Source organism: Hippichthys cyanospilos, chromosome 5 (assembly GCF_059441005.1).
Source record: "Hippichthys cyanospilos isolate Australia breed blue-spotted pipefish chromosome 5, RoL_Hcya_1.0, whole genome shotgun sequence".
NCBI classification, from domain to species: domain Eukaryota; kingdom Metazoa; phylum Chordata; class Actinopteri; order Syngnathiformes; family Syngnathidae; genus Hippichthys; species Hippichthys cyanospilos.
In genome coordinates, this window is record NC_142373.1 from 6,282,540 (window position 1) to 6,292,959 (window position 10,420).

The following is a 10,420-nucleotide window of genomic DNA, read 5'->3' on the forward strand; positions in this document are numbered from 1 at the left end:
CTCCAATCTGCCCTCATGGGCGGCCATCTTGGACATTTTATTAGACGTCTCATTACCTCTCACTAGTGCTTCCACCTAGTACAGCATCTGGCTTGGTTAACTCAGCTTGATTCATACGTTTTAGTTTTTTTCAGTTTTTCAACTCTGTATTATTCACATTTCTTCACTGTTTCACATCAATCCACAATCCACCTCATTCAATCCACCTCATTCAAATGATAAGCTTATTAGCAGGAGTTTAAAACTCCAGTCCTCGAGGGCTGATATCCTGCATGTTTTTGAATCACATCATTCACTTAACATTAGGCCTAATGTCACAGATTCACATTATTCCAGTTCAACTTTTCTCAGTTTGTTAACTATGTAGGATTCATAATTTTTCACAGATTCAAATCATTCTACAGTTCAACTTTTTTTCAGTTTTTCATTCATCTTCAAATTCCACGGTTCAACTTTTTTTCAGTTTTTCAACTTTGTATTCATATTTCTTCACAGATTCGCACCATTCAATCGTTCCACATCATTCCACTTTTCAACTCCCAAACCTTCAACGGTTTCACCTTCACACGCAATTTCTTCAGAAATTGCACTTTTTCTAGTTATTATTATTATTCCGCCCTGTTTTTCGGCACGTTTCAACTCATTCCCAGTTTATTTAATTCACCCCGTTCCACGTTCATGTTATTCCACTTATTCGGGAATGAGGGGTTTCCATTTTTCACATTCCAAATATTCACAGTTTTCCCAGAATTCCCGGTTTTCCACCCCAAAAAGTTCCATTGACTTACATTGGGTCATTTTTTGTTTCATTATTACAGCTTTACTTTTTAATATTTTCAATATTTAACTCATACATCTCGTCTTAGGGATCCTTCCCGTCATTCCAGTAATTAATACATTTCAATATTTTCCCATAATTCCATATTTTTCCATCTTTAAATATCCATAATTCATTTCCAATGGGAGGGCTTCCCATTCATTCCCAATGGGAGATTGAACATTTCACATTTTGAGCTTTCCTTTTTCATATTCATAACATTTAACTCATTCATTCTGCCTTATGGCTCATTCCCATCATTCCTAGAGTTCATAATTATTCATATTTTCCCATAATTCCATATTTTTCACCTATAACAATTCATAATTCATTCCCAATGGCCGATTTAACATTTCTTATTTGAAGCTTCCCAATATAACATTCAAATCATTCAGCTAATGCATTTCACATTGTCATCATTACACATTATAACACATTCCAGTACAGGAATTTCATAATTATATTAAAATTATACCCATAATTCCTCATTCCCATTTTATTCACCAAAACTTTGTAACCTTCTATCTTGGCCATTCCTGCTCCGATTCCTTCCATTCCAACTTTAATTGATTCCATTCATCCCTGCCAATTCATTAGTGTATTCATTTACCTCTTACCAGAATTCAAAATTTTTCCACAATTCCACACACTGTACCTTTAATGAACCAATTCATTTTCAATGAGGTCATTCATTGTGTGGGCGTTTGGCCTTCGTGGACTACTGTTTAGGTAGAAAAAGTACTCCATTTCCCATGGGGTCGTCAGGGGACCATCTTGGACATTTGCCTGCATACACTGAGACTCCATTTCCCATCAGCCCTGAGGGGCGGCCATCTTGGGCCCAACTTCCACCCAGGATGGCAGCCATCTTGGTTAACTCAGAACAATAAAAGTGACTCTCTCCAAATGTTGAACATCCAAACTATTAAATATAACGTCCCAAAATTCAGAATTTGAACTTTAAGTGTACTTTTTTCTCACTTTTTGAAATTTTGTGATATTTTATAAACTTCAAAAAAAATTTTTTTTTTCATTTTAATGACGACAGGTGTTTGTCCGATTCTGGCCGATTCAGCGTTTAACCTTTCATCTTGACCCTGCGTATGACCTCAGAGTGTCATTTACCCACAATGCATCTGTTTTGCATAAGTAATAGCCCCCTAAAACTCGCGAAAAATCAGATTTTTTATGTTTCCTCTTGTGATATCTCCATTTGCGTCCGACCTATACTTATCGTTCCAACTTTAGGTGTTTCCCATTATGGGTTGAACACCCTCGTACCAACAATTTCAAGTTTTTCCCATTTTTTACCCATAATTCCTCAGTCAATTGTTCTTGCCAAAATATTGTAACCTTCTGTCTTCGCCATTCTTCGTCCGATTCCTACCATTCTGACTCTAATTGATTTTCCCAAGTTTTGCCATTCCATGGTGGTATCCATTTTCTTCTTCTTCGATTTAAAAAATTACTCACAATTCCATTTTTTCAGTTTTTCCTATATATCTTTTCCATCCTTCATCCGATTACCACCGTTCCAACTTTAATCGATTCCCCCTAAGCCCGCCCATCCATTTTTTCCCACAATTCAAAAATTACCCACAATTCCACTTTTCAGTTTTTCCCTTCTATCTTTGCCATTCTTCATCCGTTTTTTACCGTTCCAATTTTAATTGATTCCCCCGATGCCCGCCATTCCATTTTTACCCACAAATAAAAAATGATCCACAATTCCACTTATTCAGTTTTTCCCTTTTATCTTTGCCATTCTTCATTCGATTCCAACCGTTCCAACTTTAACTGATTACCCCAATTCCTGCCATTCCATGGTGGTATCCATTTTCTTCTTCCAAGAATTCAAAAATTACCCACAATTCCACTTGTTCAGTTTTCCCTTCTATCTTTGCCATTCTTCATCCAATTCCAACCGTTCCAACTTTAATCAATTCCCCCAATGCCTGCCAATGCATTTTTACCCACAATTATAAAATTACCCACAATTCAACTATTTCAGTTTTTCCCTTATATCTTCGTCAGATTCCAACCGTTCCAATTTTAATCGATTCCCACAAGTTTTTCCATTCCATGATGATATCCATTTTCTTCTTCCCAGAATTCAAAATTTACCCACAGATAAACTTTTTCAGTTTTTCCCTTATATCTTTGCCATTCTTTCTCGGATTGCGACTGTTCCAACTTTAATCGATTCCCCCAATTCCCACCATACCACATCATTCAACACACCTCTCCCTTCAGGTGTTTCACCTTCACACGCAATTTCTTCAGGAATTGCACATATTCTAGTTATTCTTATTATTATTAGGGCCCAACAGCTACCGCGAGCAACCTTTTTTTTCTCCAGATTATTATTATTACTAGTGCCCGAGCAGCATCTGCTGCGAGGCCCCTCTTGTTTTACTCCAGATTATTATTATGGTATGAGCAGCTACCGCTACGAGAATCCTCTTGTTCTTTCAGATTATTAGGGCTCTGTGCAGCGACTGCTGCAAGGACACTCTTGCGAGCACTGCAAGCTCCGTATTATTCTTCTCCAGATTATTACGGCCTGAGCAGCTACCACTGGCGAGAGCCCTCTTGTTCCTCTCTGGATTATTCTTCTTCCCCCAAATGAATCACATTTTTGAGGACCTAAACATACACGAAAAGTAACCAAAATTTGCACACTCGTCGATCCTGCTGTAAAATTTGATAATTTGGTCTTTTCATACATAAAATTAAAAAAAAAAAAATTTAACGCCACCTGGAGTCGAGAAATTCTTTTGGGTCCCGGCCAGTTTCACCTAAAACTATGAAATTTTTTAGGCATATGTAGGACCTCAAACCCTACAAAAAAGTTATGAGCACCATATGCTAGGAAGTACAGAACCAGAGTTGTGAATTGTCTTATGTGTCTTTTTGGACCGTTTTTGGATGTTTGCGGGTGCTGAACTCCTCTTAATATCTCTTAAATGGTTGACCGGCTCAACTTCAAATTTGTCGTGCTCTATTATCAGACATAAGGCCCCAGCTGGGCGAAATTTCGTGAAGATCGGCCAACATATATGTTGAGGGCGAGGCTTCAAAATATGTGTTTCAAATTTCCTTTGCCATGAGACAAAAACCTTAACTCCAATGTGCAAGCTTCGAAAAATCTGAAACTTTACACAAAATTTACTTGTCACTTCCTTAAAACATCTGCATGATGAATTTTTAAATTAATTATAGCATTACCTAGTTACAGACAAAAATGTCATTTTTTAAACTTTCATGTCTTGTAAGAGTAAATGAACTGAAAATTTGCCAGAATATCATCGAGACATGAAGGATAAAAAATTACTAAATTTTACGACGTTGTGATAAAGGGGGTGGTCTGTACGCCACCTCAAAGTTGGATTTTCCCCCAAGTCGGTAAAAATTGCTATAATTGAACCCAGGTGATACTAAAACTGCAGCCAGTTCCGACCCGTTTGATCTAGAGCGACAATTTTTTTTACCTAGGACCTCAAAACCTACGAAAACATTATAGAGTGCCATATGCTAGGATGTACAGATGCAGAGTAATCAACTTTTGGACGTGATATTTTGGCCCATTTTTGTACATTTTTCGGTACCAAAACCCTTGACCCGGTCAACTTCACATTTGGCATGTTCCATTATCTGACATAGGGGAACAACTGGGCACAATTTCGTGAAGATCGGCTAACATATATGATGGGGGCGGGGTTTCAAAATATGTGTTTCAAATTTCCTTCGCCAAGTGACAAAAATTCTTTCTTGTACAGTGCTAATCCTGTTTGAGATAATTAATTGAAATTTGACCAGAATAGTGTTGAGGCATGGAACATAACTGTTTTTCACCAATGGTCGCACTCAGTATGTCGCCTCAAAGTCCGTTGTCTCGCCAATATGAACAAAGTCGCTGTAATTGGACCCAGATGGTCTTTTCTTTTCAAAATTTTATATAGTTGATGGGAGTCAAATGTAAAACACACCTACTAAAGTATTTATGGATTACCGGACGGCGGGGGGGGTGGATAGTCCTCCCTCCATTAGGAGGCAGTGTTTCAATAAGTACATAGTCTCTTAATAGTGTGGCGGGCACTAGGACAATGTCTCGCACCCAGTAGGCATGTTGCCAAACCTGTTGGCTTTGTCTTTGATGGTTATGACAGTGTTGTAACAGTTTTGTGATGGCATGCGAAGAGTAAAGACGTATACCAGACCAGCAATGTGTGGTTTCTTAGTCTTGCCACAATAGCTAAATTTGTCAGAGGCATGTTTATATTGTAGCGGTTTTGATTTTTTTTGTGGGTTGTCAGATGTTCCTCATAATTACTCTGAATGATGGTAAGTCCAAAACAATTTTTAAACACAAATATTAACATAAATCCAAGGTTAACATCATTTTTACATTTGTATTTACTCTTGTTAATCCCTTTGAATTGGCGACAAAACAATAATATAGCTACATTTTTATTATGTACTTTGTTGAGCCTGTCGAAGGAATATGACTGAATTTTTTTCTGACATAATGGCAGTGGCAGTGCTCTTTATGATGTAATTTGACCCAGATGATCTCATCTTGTCGCGCTTTCACACACTGATTGAAAGTCCATCAACACACTTACATTCCATTTACCAAAGGAATTTGAGTGACCGGTTTGTTTAATCTGTCTCAATCTACCATGAATATATTCAACAATTTGTGATATTTCATAAATTATCAGAATCTGCAAATCGCTATAATTAGCACGCAATGAATTCAACTTTTCTTCACCCAATGGTGTGTAAGGTAAACAGCAATCTTTGCTAATACCAAAAAAGTGGTGAATAGTTGATTCGTGTAAATTGTATGCAGCAATTCGTATAGGAGCAGTTATTAAAACACTAATGCTGTCAGGATGGTGACAAATAGTTGACAACAACCTTGTTGCTTCATATTGAATTGCTTTAATTAGGTGACTTTTTCCCTCTACCGGCACCACCTGTAATAAATATATGTATTGCATCAGGATTTTTGCATGCTACCTTTTCTAAGCACCTTTGTCCAACTTTATATAAAACTGATAGTTGTGTCTGATTGAAGGATCTATTTAACACCAACCCATCACTTCTGCTCATGTTTGTTCTCTTTTCTATATGCAAACTGGTTACATCAATAGCAAACCCAAAATACATCTTTGTTATTGCTGCTCCAATTACTCACAACACACGACCTCACAACATTCTAATACTACTTTGAAGTGCTACTTATCGTCTCCTCCTTGCTCATTTTATTCCCACCCCACTAAGCTGTTCATATCACCTTGCTTTGTCTTTACAGTATGCATGCAACGATGCTGCATTTGATTGCTGCAGACTGTACTAACGCAGCATAACTGTCAATTCACGTGGCAAAACTGGAAATATCAGACGTAGGCAAGTCATTTTTCTATGATGGTAAGACATTATAAAAAAACGACATAGAACTCACACACACAATACTTCTCACTGTAATGTTTCTTCTCAACTACTGTATTACATTCACTTCACCAAAAAAAAAAACCATCTCCTCATAACCACATCAACATCTCCTGATTATACTTTTTTTAATTACATTCCTAAACAGATGCATCAACCTAAACAGAGGAAGAAGCACACGAAAATCAACTTGATTGAATCCAAAAATCCAAAACTTTACAGATACATTACTTATAGGGCCACCTAGTGGCGGACAAAAATGTCAGTCTGATGTCTCGCCAAAATGAACAAAGTTGCTGTATTTGGATTCAGATGGTTATCCTTTCAAAATTTCATGTATTTGATGAGTGTCCAATGCGGAACACACATTTTTCGTCGTGGTGCGAGCGCCACCTTAGTGACAGCCAAAAATATTGCAATTTTTAAACGTTTTTAACTGCTTTGCTGAGCCCGTTGAAGTAATATCACTGACAAGCCTCTAGACACGCCTGCTGACCACCAAATTTTATGATGCTTCGATAATGGGCGTGGCCTGTACGTCTATTTTCATTCCGAGGATTTATCCGACCAGTAAAAGTTGCTGTAAATTTAACCTAGATGATCTGATCTTAGAAAAGTAAGGAAAGTTTGTTTTTAGAGCTGCAATTTTTATTTCATGTTCAGTATCAAAATCCCCAAATCAAATTGGAGTGTCTCAATAAATCCACGCTAACAAGTTGCAGTTCTCAAAGGGCAGTATGTTATGTATAAGTGCTTGTGTTTTGGACAGGGGTCTTTGGGAAGAAAAACAAAAGCACCAGGGCCTCTTACCATGATGTTACACCACTGAGTAACACCAATGCCCAGCTGGATTTATGCTGTTTGTCAGACAAAAATGTGTTTTCTTGCAAATAGTTTTATCACAATATTTTTGCAATTTTATTTCAAAATCAATAAAAATATGTTGCAATTTTATCTAAATCTCTATTGTGACAAGCATGTGGTGTAAGATTTGGAATCACAATTTGAGTGGTCAGTGTGGTGAAAAGCTGTTAAGCAAGGGTGACTTGGCCCTCTCATTGTTTTCATAGCTTGGTACGCCTTTCATAGCATGCCCTGGAGATGTACTTTTAAAGAACCTAGGCCCTTTCAACTGTCTCACTTACCTTCTGAAAACACACCTCTTCAACTGAACATCTTTATCTAACTTCAATCATAATACGTTTTTCATGTTTCCATGGGGAAAAAAACACTCAAATCGCATTTTCATCTCATTTTTTGCACAAGAGTAACAATCACCCTCTAGACCCACTTTGTTCTTTGTTCATATACCTATTCTTTACCATCTCTTTTGACCTCTCTCTCTCTCTCTCTCTCTCTCTTTCTTTTGCTTTCCTCTTTTCTGAGAGTCCCTCTCAGCTGGCCAACACCTTTTCAATCTTTGTCTAGGGAATCGTCCCCTGCATGTCAAGTGTAGCCTTGGATTTGGAAGAGAGGTACTTTTCAGGTCCCCTGCCCCCCTCACCTTCAAATGGAGACAATAGGGCTGTTCTTTATGTCCAGATGACCACACACAAACACGCAGATGAACAAACTGCAAGGGAACTATTCAGCATTGCAGCAGCAGCAAGACACATGCAATATGTAGTTTTCAAGTATGTTACATAACAAAGTCATGGTTGGCTTGGTGTCCAAGTACACACTTGTTGCCAAGACAACATTGCTTGAGGTGTGTTAGTTTGTGGTCAAGTATAAACTAAGCCAAAGGAGAGTCTCTCTCTCTCTCTCTTTCTCTCTCTCTCTCTCTCTCTCTCTCTCTCTCTCTCTCTATATATATATATATATATATATATATATATATATACATATATATATATATATATACAATTATTATTATTATTATTATTATTATTATTATTATTATTATTATTATTATTATTATTACCTCAACACCTATAGCCTCACCTATCACCCTGCAATCTGCACTGCACCCTCAGTGCATTGCAGATTTATGTATTTATTTTTCCAAAGGCCTGTCACCTCACAGCAGCACATAATGACATAATGCACTGCAGCACTCCCACTCTCAATCCTAACATGGAGTCTGATACCAGCCCTGATACGCAATATTGTTCGAAGGCACTTCTCTTTTAAACTAAAGAGGTTGGATCCTCATTGAACACACTATGCTATGTGTTGAAAAAGAAAAATGAAGTTTGTACCCCAAAAGAGACTGTTATACCTCCATACTACAGTTAGAAGAAGATCATGTGGCATGGGAAAGAGGAAACGGAGGGTTTAACTATTTATGCATAGCCAATGTCTGCATTTGGGGAGGGAGGGGGTGACACTACTTCACAATTTTTCACTTTTTGCGGGTGGTTTTTGGTCCCCATTAATTAGGAAAAATGAGGGATTACTATGAGGGAGTCACACTCACAAACCCACATTTAAGACATTTAGAGTGTCCAATATACCTACCCTGCAACATTAACACTCCAAATAGGATGGTCGGAGCTGTAAGCTACCCTGTGACCTCTCAACAATGAGGTGGACGTGCTAGCTAGTGGATTGATTTATTAATTTATTGCACAGACAAACACAAATTTCATTGAACAAAATCTCAACAAAGGATCAATGCATATTAATTACTATAAATATGTATATGTTCAAAGGAGTAGGAAGAAGTTCACAACGTATCTATTCCTACCCCACGCTTTCTATAATGATATTAATAATAATAATAATAATAATAATAATGTACCAAATCTATCAAGTTTATTCATCCATTTACTATAGCTGCTTATCCTCTCATATGTCTCAGGAATGTCGGTGCCTATCCCAGCGGACTTCGGGACAACCTGAACTGGTTGCCAGTCAATTGCAGGGCACACTGAGACAAACAATCACACTTAAGGACAATTTTGTGGGTCCAATACACCTGCTGCCATGCATGTTTTTGGAATGTGGAGGAAGCCAGAGTGCCCAGAGAGAACCCAAGCGAGCTTGGAGAGAACATGCAAACTTCACACAGGAAGGCTGGAGCCAGCTGCTCTTGAACTGTATTCATTTTCCGTTGTATAGATTCAAATTTCCACTGATCTTCCATCTTATCCTAGGAATTCTTGGAACCAGCACCTCGTCAGGGTTGACCACACATTTTCCTGAGCCACTCAGTTGATTTTTGTCACATTCCCCGCTCACTTTGTTTTGTATTTCCAGGCGGGGTTTTCCTTTCTGCTAACAAACACCTGACAACAATGAGTCAAGGTGCTTTTTAAGTGCATTTGGAGCAAAAGAACGACGCCGGGATATTCCTTTGCCACTCCTCGTGAAGATCCTAGCAGTTTATTCCCGAGTTTATTTTCTTGCGGAATTTTGTTGGTACTTTGTCTTTTCTATTTTTGTCCTCTGAGATTTTTTTTGTTATTTTATTCCTTCAAGTCGTTCTCCTGCAGACTCCGCTCCCTTGTTGCCTTGTTTAGACTAATGACTCTGATACTTTTAGTCTCTCTTTGATTTGTGCTTGTCATTTTCTTTCATTTTTGTTCCACACTTTTTGTTTAATAAACCCTCTGTATTTGCATCTCTAATCGTGTGCATGGCTGGGGTCTTTACTGTTTTTCGTGTCTCGCGGTTATTCGTGACAATTTCTTGAGAGACAAAACAGCAAAAACTCTAACCCTAGACGAAGCAGCAAACAACTTTGGACCATCGGCCTTCTCCTATCACAGTTGTTAACTGTTTAACACACTGCCATCAAAAATGAAATCCATCAAGGCCTAGATGTGCACTTCAAAATCTAAAACCTGACTAATGAAAAAGCAAAACAGTAAATAGTGTCATCTGTTTCACAATACCAAAGTATGTTTTTTACGTATGTTACGGATGGACGGTGGGATGGACGAACGGAGGAACGGACAGACAGACAGACACACCCACACACACACAGACAGACAGACCTTTATTGTCCACTGAGGGAAATTCATTTTCACAGACACTGCCAGGTAACAAGGACACATGATACACACAGACATCACAGAGCAGATAAGGAGCGAACATGACTATCGAAGACTGTTCAGGGCAGAAATAGCAGAGACAAAGCTTTTACTTAAACGCTTCCACCTTCGCGTCGTGTACCTGCAGCCTGAGAGCAGCAGGCCAAAA

The 10,420-nt window shown here is 38.2% G+C and overlaps 1 long non-coding RNA gene across 1 annotated transcript; it reads left to right on the top strand.

Moving 5' to 3' along the window:
- The first annotated feature begins 5,002 nt into the window (after window positions 1–5,002).
- On the top strand, window positions 5,003–9,846 carry LOC148423265 (uncharacterized). Its single transcript, XR_015865707.1, has 3 exons — window positions 5,003–5,161; window positions 6,138–6,253; window positions 9,078–9,846. It is a non-coding gene; the product is annotated as an uncharacterized LOC148423265 (long non-coding RNA).
- Window positions 9,847–10,420: the final 574 nt, after the last annotated feature.